Source organism: Lineus longissimus, chromosome 10 (genome assembly GCF_910592395.1).
Source record: "Lineus longissimus chromosome 10, tnLinLong1.2, whole genome shotgun sequence".
In the NCBI taxonomy this organism is placed as follows: domain Eukaryota; kingdom Metazoa; phylum Nemertea; class Pilidiophora; order Heteronemertea; family Lineidae; genus Lineus; species Lineus longissimus.
The window spans coordinates 11,265,942-11,278,076 of NC_088317.1; the positions used below are offsets into that span (position 1 = coordinate 11,265,942).

At 47.3% G+C, this 12,135-nt stretch overlaps 1 long non-coding RNA gene across 1 annotated transcript in view; it reads left to right on the forward strand.

Annotated features, from left to right (window-relative positions):
- LOC135494764 (uncharacterized) overlaps nt 1-12,135 on the forward strand; it is a 28,823-nt gene that overhangs the window by 12,655 nt on the left and 4,033 nt on the right. Inside the window, exons 5-6 of the long non-coding RNA XR_010448448.1 lie at nt 10,951-11,096; nt 11,809-11,924. This is a non-coding gene — a long non-coding RNA (uncharacterized LOC135494764). The remainder of the gene's footprint in view (nt 1-10,950; nt 11,097-11,808; nt 11,925-12,135) is intronic.

Consider the following 12,135-nt stretch of genomic DNA (forward strand, 5'->3'; position numbering starts at 1 on the left):
TACATCTTCACGCCCCCTCCCATACGGGGTTTAGTGAGGACGAGGATATTCGTTCAGTAATCTCTAGTCAGGACCTGGCTCAGCCCGAGGACCCAAAGTTATCATCAGAATTTGCTGTGCTAATGGATAACCTTCAGGTCGTGCTAGGGGAGGATCTCCCCTCGAGGAAGGTGTCATCCTCAAAGGTGACTGCCTTGTCTCAGCTGGAGGATGGGGACGAAGTAAGAAAGCCCTCCACCTTTCCTCATTCTTCTATCATCCCCTCCTCATTTGCTTGTCTTCACCAACAAATGTGGGGAGACGCCACGCTAAAGGTTGAGGACCCAAACTCTCTGCCCCCTTCCCTTATTGCAGGGAAAAAGTTGGGTAAGAGAAGGATTCCCAAATATAGGGAAAAGTTTTATTCAGTTAAGTCCGATTCCCTTCAGCCTTCTGCGGCGGACGTGGGGGTTAGTATGGAGTCTTACGCCACTGTCATGGAGTCCTCTGTCAAGATCAAGGCGGAGGAGGTCAAGGGCATTGAGCGTCAGGCTAGAAGGTCATTACTGGCGATCAATGCCATGGATGTTCTCCTGGGTGGTATCAGAAAGATTGATAACATTCAGGATCCTACGGACATCGATCTAGAAGCCAGGAATTGGCTCCTTAATCAACCATTTCTTCCCCCCTCTGGGGACCAACATTCTTTGTTCGGGAATGTGGTTCCCCAGTTGAATAAATTCACTGCCAAGCATAATAAGTTGCATGGAGTGGCCAAGAGAGCAGGGGATTCGGGGGCGCCAAAGAAAAAGCCCTTTACTAGGCCTTCTGTTTTGGCTAATTCGTACCAGGCCCAGCCAAGGGGTGCGTATAATTCTTATGGGGCGATGAGGGGTTCTCGCCCCTATGCTAGGGGTCGTGGCCGTGGGGGTTCTTATAGGTTCAACTCTCCCGGTGTTTCTGGGGGTCAGCCTGCACGCGCAGCGCATGCCGGTCCTAAGAAATTCTCCTAACCTCTTTTCCTCAGGCCTTGCCCCCATGTCAGGGACCTCCAGTAGGGGCAAGGTTTCAGCACTTCGCATCCGAGTGGGAGAATATCACAAGCAACATCTGGGTGCGAAGTGTAGTCAGGGAGGGCCTTCAGTTAAAATTCAAATCTCTTCCCCCTCTATCTCCAATACACCGGAATGTTCAGCTCCCAAAAGATCCTCAAAAGTGCCAGGCGCTTTTGGGCGAGATACAAGCGATGCTTCTAAAGGAGGCAATCGAGGTTGTCCCTCGATCAGAGCTGGTACCAGGCTTCTATTCCCATATGTTCTGCGTGCCAAAGAAAACTGGGGGTTTCCGTCCAGTGATAGATCTAAAGCTCTTGAACAGGCACCTTGCAGTCCCCAAGTTCAAAATGGAGTCTGTGCACTCAGTAAGAGCGCAGCTAAATCAAGGGGAGTACGTGGCCACCCTAGACATGAAGGACGCATATTTTCACATTCCGGTTCACAAATCACATCGTCGTTACCTTCAGTTTGCCATAAACGACACAGTCTATCGCTTCCGGGCCCTTTGTTTCGGCCTAGCGTCGGCTCCATTCATCTTCACAAAAGTTCTGAAGGAGATGGCCGTGTATCTGAGGCGTCTGGCTATCCTGATCCACCTCTATTTGGACGACTGGCTACTGAGGGCCAAGTCTCCAGAGACCCTTCTAGAGCAGCTGCAATTTGTCTTGCATCTGGCAGAGAAATTGGGCATCATCATCAATCCAGAAAAGTCGAACCTTCTGCCGCGTCAGGTGTTCGTGTATCTAGGGATGTTGTTCGATCTGGTAAGAGGCCTCGTTTTTCCCTCTCTGCAGTCGATCGACAAGGTCATGTCATGGATATCGCAGCTCAGAAGTCAGGTGGAGGTTCGGGCGGGGGACTTCCTCGCTTTTCTAGGCCTGCTAAACTTTGTCGCGGACTTCATTCCCCTAGGTCGTCTCCATTTGAGACCCCTGCAGTTTTATCTCAAATGTTTCTTCAGGGTCCACCAGGACCCCCTAGACAAAGTGGTCCCGCTGACTGCCCTGTTCTTCGAAGCTTTAGAATGGTGGGGCTACAGGGACAATCTGCTTGCCGGAGATCCCTTGCATCCTCCCGAGCCCCAAATGTCTCTGGTATGCGATGCCAGCGAGTCAGGTTGGGGGGCGCATCTCGCCCGGGACATGGTGTCAGGCCTCTGAAATCAGGAAGACCAGAGTTTGCACATCAACCTCCTGGAAATGAAGGCAGTAATTCTCGCCCTGGCGCATTTCCTACATCTAGTAAAGGGGAAGTGTGTCCGGGTCTTGTCAGACAACACCACGGTAGTTTCGTACATTCGGCGCCAGGGGGGCACTCATTCCATCGCCCTTTTTATGTTGACTCGAGACCTGTTCAGGTTCTGCCAACTACATCAGATATCCCTCAGAGTGGCGTATATCCCAGGCAAAAAGAATGTCATGGCGGACAGTCTCAGTCGCAAGAATCAGATATTGCCGGGCGAGTGGACTCTGTCAGTGTCTCTGTTCAGACAGATTCACAACTTGTTCCCCATGTTACAGATAGACCTGTTTGCAACATATCTCAACCACCAGCTGCCACTGTATGTCAGCCCTTTCCCAGACGATCAGTCTTGGGCGACAGATGCGATGACCCTCCAGTGGGACGACCTAGTCGCATATGCTTTCCCTCCGGTGAGGCTAGTCTCACAGGTTCTGCAGAAAATTGCGTCAGACAATTGTCTCATTCTCTTGGTGGCTCCAGCATGGCCATCTCAGCCGTGGTTCCCAACATTGCTGGGGCTCCTGATGGAATTTCCTCTGGCCCTTCCTCTATCCAGGAAAATGCTACACCAACCAACATCCAATGTTTACCACTCCAACCCGGGGATGTTGGACCTGCACGTTTGGTTGTTATCGAGCGTTCGCTCATTCAGAGAGGTTTTTCTGAAGAGGTTGCGCGAAGGGCAGCCAGACCTCAGAGGCTCTCCTCACGTTCAGTGTATGAGAGCCACTTCTCCGCATTCAAAGGTTGGCTCGATAGGCGGGGTAGGTCTCTGGAGTCTGTCTCCATTCAACTAGTTGGAGATTATCTTTTGTACCTCTTTGAGGATCTCAAGAGATCGGTGAGCACAGTGACAAACCATAGGTCGGCTTTGTCAGATGTTTTGCCAATTTTTGACGGTTACACGGTGGGAAGTCACCCAGTGTTATTAAGTTTGATCAAGAACTTTAGTCACGACAGACCTGTCGTTAGGCAAAGAGTGCCAGATTGGGATTTAGTTTTGGTATTAAAGAGTCTTATGTCGGCCCCTTTTGAGCCTCCAACATATGGCTCAGTCCAGGATAAGCAGTTTCTTACCTGGAAAACCTGTTTTTTGCTAGCACTGGCGAGCACCAAGAGGGCCAGTGAACTACATGCCATTTCTAGAGATAAGCGCGATTTAGTTTTTTCTGATAAGGGTGTCTCTCTCAGAACGGTGCCTGGTTTTCTAGCTAAGACCCAGGCAGCGCAGGTTGATCCAAAACCTTTCTTTATTCCTCGTCATGACGCGTTCTCGGGCAGAGACACGCCAGACAGGTTTTTGTGCCCAGTAAGGTCGTTGAAGTTTTATTTGCATTGTATGGGGGGTCATAGGGATGGTCAGTCCCTGTTTGTTAAGTGCCGCGGTGAAGGCACAGTGTCTACAAAAACAATTTCGTCTTGGTTAAAGAAAGTTGTTTGCTATGCGTACGACAATACTCCTAGTGGGGGAGGGGCTCACCCGAGGGGTCACGACGTCCGGAAGCTCTCGGCGTCTTGGGCTTTCTCTGCGGGCATCCCAGTGCGAGACATTCTTCAAGCCGGCTCATGGGCACGAGAGACGACTTTCACCTCCCACTATCTACACGATGTCCAGCAGCAGCTAGATGGTAGTAGGAGGCTTTGCCCAGTGGTGGCATGTTCCAACACTGCATAGGTTTCGTATCCACCGCCTCTCCTTTTCTTTTTCGGGGGGGGGGGGGATAAAGTTGGTCTTTACCAAATTAGATTCTCCGCCGGTATCACGGTTTGGAGGTCTTTTTCTGTTTTTTCCGGTGGGTATCCCCCTTATTCTCATATACTCCCACCTTCCTCTGCTGATTCAGCATAATATATACTACCAAAGGTTAATAACCTTATGGTAGAGTTTTCTAGGCTCATTAGCGCAAGAAATATTTCCCCTTTGAAATAAGGGGTCTATTTCTAAGCTATAGCCTAGAAAACTCTAAGTTTTCTGGATCCCACCCGTCCTCCCCTCTTGGGGGCTACCCATCACGGTGTAAGTGGGTGTCTACAGGAACGAGGACAATCTCAGGTGGTCACTCCAGAGGAAGGGAGGTCTGCGCATGCGCCATGGCATGCCACAGGTCCAATGTTTCCATGGCCCAGATGCGGGCAGCAGCCAATTGTGCCGTTTATGAAGTAGAGGCGTCACTACTGGCTGAGAGACAAGCTCTTGCCAAGAAGGAGCTCGAGATGGTACAACAGCGGGAAGAGCTTGAGCTGAAGGCAAAATTGGCGCATGCTCGGGCCAAGGAAAGGGCATGTTCCATGGTTCACTCAAGTAGAATGTCACCTACTAATGAGAAGGTGGGCGTTTCCGGGAATGAGTCACAGGACAAGCCAAAGCGTGACCCCGGACAAGTAGGCCTAATTCCCGACCCTAGATTGAATCCGAGGCAACCTGCGTTTCATCCCGGCCAAGTTCATGGCAACATCTCCAATTACCAGTCGACCCCGACCCCGATGGCTCCAGAAAGTGTCACCACCAATTTCCTTAGACCTACTCCATTTCAAGGAAACAATGAAGTAAGTACATGTATCCAGGCAACGGAGGTACCAGTAAGTCACGTGAGTGCACTTCCGGATGCACTTATGGAGGTTTTGCATCAAGGGCAGCAGCAGCAAAGGTTGTTATTGAATACACTGCAGTTGCCTAAGGTTGACCTGATGACCTTCGATGGGGATCCTCTCAGGTATTGGTTGTTTATAAGAGCGTTTGAGAACTCTGTTGACCGTGACCTCATTGATGATAGTGTCAAGCTAAGTAGGCTTCTCCGTTACTGTACTGGAAAGGCAAGGCAGGTAATTGAGTGTTGTGCAGTTAAGGACCCTACAGAGGGTTACAAGCTTGCCAGGAAACTTTTAAAGGACCGGTTTGGCAGTGATTTTGTGGTGAGTCAGGCCTGGGTTAACCGGATTGTCAACAGAAAGCAAGCCAAGGGTCCAGAAGCGATAAGAGATCTAGCTGATGACCTGAAAAACTGTGTTGAAACTTTGACTGCAATGAAACAGCTGGATCGCTTAAACGATTCGTACTTGGTGCAGATCGTTGAGAGGTTGCCACAGTATCTTCAGAATAGATGGAAAAGAGTGGTCCAGAAGATACGGAAAACCAAGGATGATAGGCCTAGTCAAGGAAACCCAGGCATTAAGGACCTTCTGCAGCTTATTTCTGAAGCCGCAGAGGAAGAAAATGATCCTGTGTTTGGTAAGTGTGGTGCTAAGGAATCCAAGACAGAATCCAACCACAAGTCGAACAACAAGCAAAGACCTGGTCATGGGTCAACGTTCAGTATCCAGACGGATACAGGTTACCAAGGTTCAAGTGGTGATAAGCCCAGGGTACCCAAATGCCTGGTATGCAAAGAGGCGCATCATGTGACGGCCTGTGAAATATTCAAGAAGATGACGCAAAATGAGGGATGGGTAACTGTGAGAGACAACAAGGTCTGCAAGAATTGTTTGAAAGGACCGCATTTTGCATCAAATTGTCGTAATCCTCCTGCATGTAAAGTTTCTGGCTGTGGGAAGAAACACAACACGCTCCTTCATTTGGATGGCGCTCCTGCACCCAAGTCTCGTGCAGACGGGCACGATGTTCAAGAGAAGAAGGCCGATGTCAAGCCACAACCTGCAAGGTCCAATGCCACAGTTTTGTCCACTGGGGCCGGTATCAACCGTATTGCCTCGCCAATCATTCCGGTAAAGGTCAAGGGCATCGGAGGGAATGAAGAAGTCATAACCTATGCGATGTTGGACAACTGTTCTACGGCAACACTATGCACGGAAAGTCTGGCGACCAAACTTGGACTAAAGGGAAAAACGGCAATTACAGAATTGACAACAATAGAGAGGAAAGACAGTCGATTTGAGACCACGATTTATGGATTGGAAGTGGCTGACCTCGATGGTAAGGAGGTTATTACTCTTCCTCATGTTTTCTCCAAGTCTAATCTCAACGTTAGGCCTAATGACATAAAACCGTCCGACTTAAATGACTGGCCTCATTTACAAGGACTTGATATTCTGACGGTAGACACTGACAAGGTAGACCTACTTATAGGACAGGACGTGCCGGAGGCTTTGGTCCCGCTGGAGGTCAAGAGTCACGATGACGATCCCCGAAGAGTACCGTACGCTGTAAGGACAGCCCTGGGATGGACCCTAAATGGACCATTTGGAGAGAATGGAAGGACTGATGAGCGGCACAGCTGTCACTTTATCAACAATGACACAAGTCTACAGCAGCAGGTCGAGCGATTTTGGAAGCTCGACAATCTAGGTGATGGAACTGGTCTATCCATGGATGATAGAAAGGTGGTTGACCTTTGGGATAGGACAGCCGTGTTACAGGATGGACATTATACTTTGCCCATACCATTCAAACAAAGGCCTCCAAATTTACCGGACAATTACAGTATGGCGAAGAAAAGGTTGGAAAGCCTGGGAAGAAGGTTTCAGAAAGATGCTACCCTACATGAGAGGTACAACACTGAGTTCAAGACCCTGCTGGAAGAAGGTTATGCAGAATTGGTGCCTGATGAAGAAATAAGCAGAAAGGACGGAATGGTCTGGTACCTCCCTCACCATCCCGTACTGAACCCAAAGAAGCCAGAGAAAACCAGAATTGTGTTTGACTGTGCTGCGAAACACAGAGGAACCTCACTGAATGAAAATGTGCTCCAAGGTCCTGACTTGACCAATAAGTTGATTGGAGTACTGTTGCGGTTCCGCCAGGAGAAGGTAGGGTTCACGTCAGATGTGCGGGCAATGTTTAATCAGGTCAGGGTTGAAAAGGATCATAGGGATGTGCTCCGCTTCCTGTATTTCGACGAGGGTGATATAACGAAGGCTCCAAGGATTTATAGAATGCGAACACATATCTTTGGTGGGGTTTGGAGCCCCAGTGCTGCAAACTATGCATTGAAGAAGACTGCAGCTGACAATGCTTCAGACTTCCCTCCTGAGACAGCTGAAACCGTAAATAGGTCAATGTATGTAGATGATTTTCTTGGAAGTAAGGTAAATGACCCTGAGGCTATTGTACTGGCAACCAGTCTTCGAGAAATGCTCAAGAGAGGAGGAATGGATGTCATCAAATGGGCCAGTAACAGCCGGGTTCTCTTGAAAGCCATTCCAAATTCCGACTTGGCTATGGGGATGAAGGACCTAGATTTAGACAGCGATGGTCTACCCACTGAACGAGCTTTGGGAATGGTTTGGGATGTAGAACAGGATACCTTCAGACCGTGTATTACCACACAAGATCGCCCCATGACAAGACGAGGAGTGCTTAGCATCCTGAGTTCTGTTTATGACCCTCTAGGATTGGTTAGTCCATTCGTGTTGAAAGCGAGGACTATATTCCAGGATCTGTGCAGAGAAAAGTTAGGGTGGGATGATGGAATGTCCCAACATCAACAGCAGCAGTGGAACAGGTGGCTTGAAGATTTACCAAAGCTTGAAAATTTCTCTGTGCCACGATGTCTGCGTTCAGAAGATCTGGACACTGTAGTACATAACCAGCTGCACCATTTTTCAGATGCATCTGAAGGAGGGTTTGGCGCGACAAGCTACCTCAGACAAGAGGACATATATGGACGTGTCCATTGCACACTGGTAATGACCAAGGCAAAGTTAACCCCATTAAAGACCACCACCATCCCAAGGCTGGAACTTACGGCTGCTGTCGAAGCAGTGAAACTAGACAAACTTCTGCGTAGCGAGCTCGAGATCCCTCTCTGCGAGTCTGTCTTTTGGACAGACAGCATGATTGTACTTTATTACATAAGGAATGAGACAAAGAGATACCAGACCTTCGTGGCAAACAGGGTGGCTAAAATCCACGAGAGCACAGTGCCTACTCAGTGGAGGCATGTACCCACAGATCAGAATCCGGCAGATGATGTATCACGGGGTATGACAGCCGATGAATTGATTGGAAGCGGAAATGATCGGTGGAGAAACGGACCAGAATTCTTGAAACAGCAGGAGACGCAATGGCCTAAAGAGCCCATTGTTATTGAGACTGAAGGAATGATTGAGGTCAAACCGGAGGTGAAGGTTTATGCAACGAACCCGACTCAGGATGGAGGACAACAGGCAATCAGCACGATGATAAATCACTATTCCTGTTGGTATAGGCTCAAGAAAGGGATTGCATGGATGCTGCGACTGAAGAAGGTGCTACACCAGAAGGTCAAGAATAAGGACATTCCCGGACAAGTTGCCATGACCCCTCCAAGACGTGGCCTCACTGTAGATGAACTTTTGGAAGCTGAGCAGGAGGTGCTGAAATTCGTGCAGAAGAAGGCATATGGTGACATTCAGGCAAACTTCAAGACCTGCAAGCTAAAGAAGCTGAACCCAGTGCTGGACAGCGATGGGATCCTGCGTGTGGGTGGTCGATTGGAAAACTCCAACCTTCCTGATGAAACCAAGCACCAGATCATATTGCCGAAGAAACACCATGTGGTGGACTTGATAGTTTGTTACTATCATAATTTGACGGGCCACTCGGGATCGGAAAGGGTACTGACGGAAGTCCGTCAGAAATTTTGGATAATCAAGGGAAGGCTGGTCGTAAGAAGGAACAACACAAAATGTCTGCACTGTCGCAAAAGAAATGTGAAACCAATGATTCAACAAATGGCAGACTTGCCAAGTGACCGTGTTGCTTCCCCTAGAGCCGCCTTTTGTCATGTTGGATTGGACTACTTCGGCCCATTTCAAGTTAAACGAGGCCGCAGCATGGTGAAGCGGTATGGCTGCATATTTACCTGCCTCACGACCCGGGCCATACACATTGAGGTGGCAGAGAATCTTACAACTGATTCGTTCATCAATGCCCTGCAGAGATTCGTTAGTAGGCGAGGGATCCGATCCGATAATGGCACAAACTTTGTGGGTGCTCAGAAAGAGTTAAAGAAAGCAATACGGGAATGGAATCTCAGCCGTATTGAGGAGTACATGCGCCAACGAGAAATCACATGGGTTTTCAATCCCCCTGCAGCATCCCATATGGGGGGTGTATGGGAGAGGCAAATCAGGTCTGTAAGGAAAGTGCTAGATGGCATAATAAAGCAGCAGAACCTGACAGACGATACTCTTCACACAATGATGTGTCTAGTCGAAGCCATAATAAATGGAAGACCCCTGACGAAGCTGTCAGATGACCCAGATGACTTACAACCCATCACACCAAACCATTTGCTGCTCCTGCGCCCCGGAATCTGTCAACCTCCTGGACTGTTTGATGAGGCCGATCTGTACAGAAGGAAATGGAAGCAAGTACAGTATCTTGCTGATTTGTTTTGGCGTAGGTGGACCAAGGAGTATCTGACTGCACTGCAAGAGCGCCAGAAGTGGTGTCACGCAAGTCAAAACCTGAAGCCAGATGACCTGGTTCTGATTGTAGATGACAATGCTCACAGGAATTCCTGGTTGTTGGGACGAGTAATTGAGACGTATCCTGGTAAGGACAACCTGGTAAGGTCAGCCAAGATCAAAACACATCACAATGAGCTGACACGACCTGTCACGAAGCTATGTTTACTTGAGTCGTCTGTTGATATCTAATGAGTTTCATCTGACCAGCATGTTTCTTTTGGGGGGCAATGTTTATGACACACGATGCGCGTGACCTTGTCACATACAACCTTTGACTGCTCATCCATGATATGTATTACGGTATGCATGTAGGCCCATGTGCGGCTGGTTGTTTGTAGATTTAGGGATTTTGTCTCTTGTAGATTTGAATATTAGGTAAATGCTAGGCTAGGACGCATTTATGGGGCCGGAATGTTACAGACAAAATCAATATATATATATATTACATATTTCTTATCCTTCATGCTGGCTAACTGTTTCTCTTTCTATTGATTTATGTAGGCCTATCTGAACTTTAGCCTTATCTTAGCAGTTCCCAGAGTGTCAAGCCGTAAAAGTTAATTAATACTGTCACAAAGTTCATGTTGAAGTCATTGAAGATTTTGGGTCATCTGGAGTCAGTGAGATGTACACCGTCAAGGAAGCAAGATGAACATTTAAAGGCTACTCATATGTATTACTTTCAAGTTAAATTCCAGAGAAACTTAAGAGTCCCCAGCTTTGTAAGTTTGATTCCGGTTCCCGATTTATATCAATATATTTCTCATGTTAATATCCTTTAGGTAGTATCACTAGCATTAGGCTTATTTGAATGATTATTTTTACAGATTGAACCGCCGCCGCCACCGCCGCCATCACTATATAGATGAAGACATCATCATCATCGTTAGAATCTCCAAAGTCATGTTATGTAAAGTGAAAGATCAAAAGGGGCAAATAAAAGGCGTGTTTCTTTTTTACGGGACACAACTTCGTTCAAGTTATTCTTAAGGATATTCGGTACATCTCATTCGAAACTACACGTATTAAAACAGTCTATTCATTGGCAGGGGGCTTGCAGGTCACTAGCTTGTTCCTGTCTTGATTATCTTCCAATTACCACAAAGGGCAGGGACAAGACATTCATACGCGAAAGGCACGTTACTACAATACGCAGCAAAAATTGCACTTTCCAGTCATCCAGGATCCAGTGTGAAAGTAGCATGCTGTAGAAACGCTCAGAAAAAAGATAAAACCCCTTAACCAAAAGTTTGATTATTTTTAGGCAGCCCGAGCCAACATTGTACAAGAGCCACAAGGTCCAGGGCCTCAAGGACAAGGGACACAAGGACAAGGGACACAAGGACAAGGGACACAAGAACAAGGGACACAAGAACAAGGGACACAAAAGACGATGTTGCAATCTGCGGGGTGAGCATCACATACCTGGTTGATATTATATCTACTCATGAAACAAACTTCATAACTGTCCAACCAGGAGGGAAAAAAATCATATTTCATGTCTCCGAACCTGCACCCTGGTGGCCAAGTCATGAACTTTTATCCCCAAGTGAGACCACCTGACCGAGAGTGCTCAAGTTAACAGCCAAATGGGCAACATGACCTCGATGATCTTGATTAGTTGGACAAATCATGAGTTACATTTTATATATGGTTATTAGTAATATCAGACGTAAGGATGGATATAAAAATCCAAGGCAATTTGGCCTGAGGAATAATGCCACTTGGGCAAGGATTGAAGCAGTGAATCGAGCAAAGAGTATGGCCGATCAACATTTTTCCACAAGAAAATGCTGCCAACCAAAGACATCTTCACTTCACTTGATCCAGAAAATGGCCCGTGTGCATCTTTCCAACAGTGCCACTTTATAAAATGAAACGGCCAGGGCCATTGTGCTCGCCTGTCGACATGGGAAAAAAATGGACTTGGACATGATGGGTGCTTTTCACTACATTGATCATTTTTTAACCTTTTCCCCCTGGTGGCCACATTCGGAATCGAATTCTTAAAGCGAGAAACAACCATCTCACTCAAATGAAAACAAATTATCTTTTGGTTTCAATCTATTCATTTTGAGATAGGTCATTGAATGTATTTTTTCTGTTATCTAACCCTCTGCAGATTGAGATGATGGCTGTCGAGAAGACCCAACCACTCAACCAAGATCTACAATTCGTCCTATGGTAGATGTGACTCTCAAAAGATTTTGGATGACGAAGGAATCCAATACATATATGGTAAATATAAACAGATGACAAGACAGTATATCATGAAATGGGTGAATACGCCATGGGCTGAGTTCGTTTCATTTCCGGAGTAAAGTAGAGTCGCAAAATGGTGGATTTTATCCTCAAACTGTACAAGCAACCTCAGTTTGGAATTGAATTGCAGATCAAGTGTCAATTAGTAAAGCGTTGTGGTCGTCGGTATTAAGGCTTTTAGAAAATT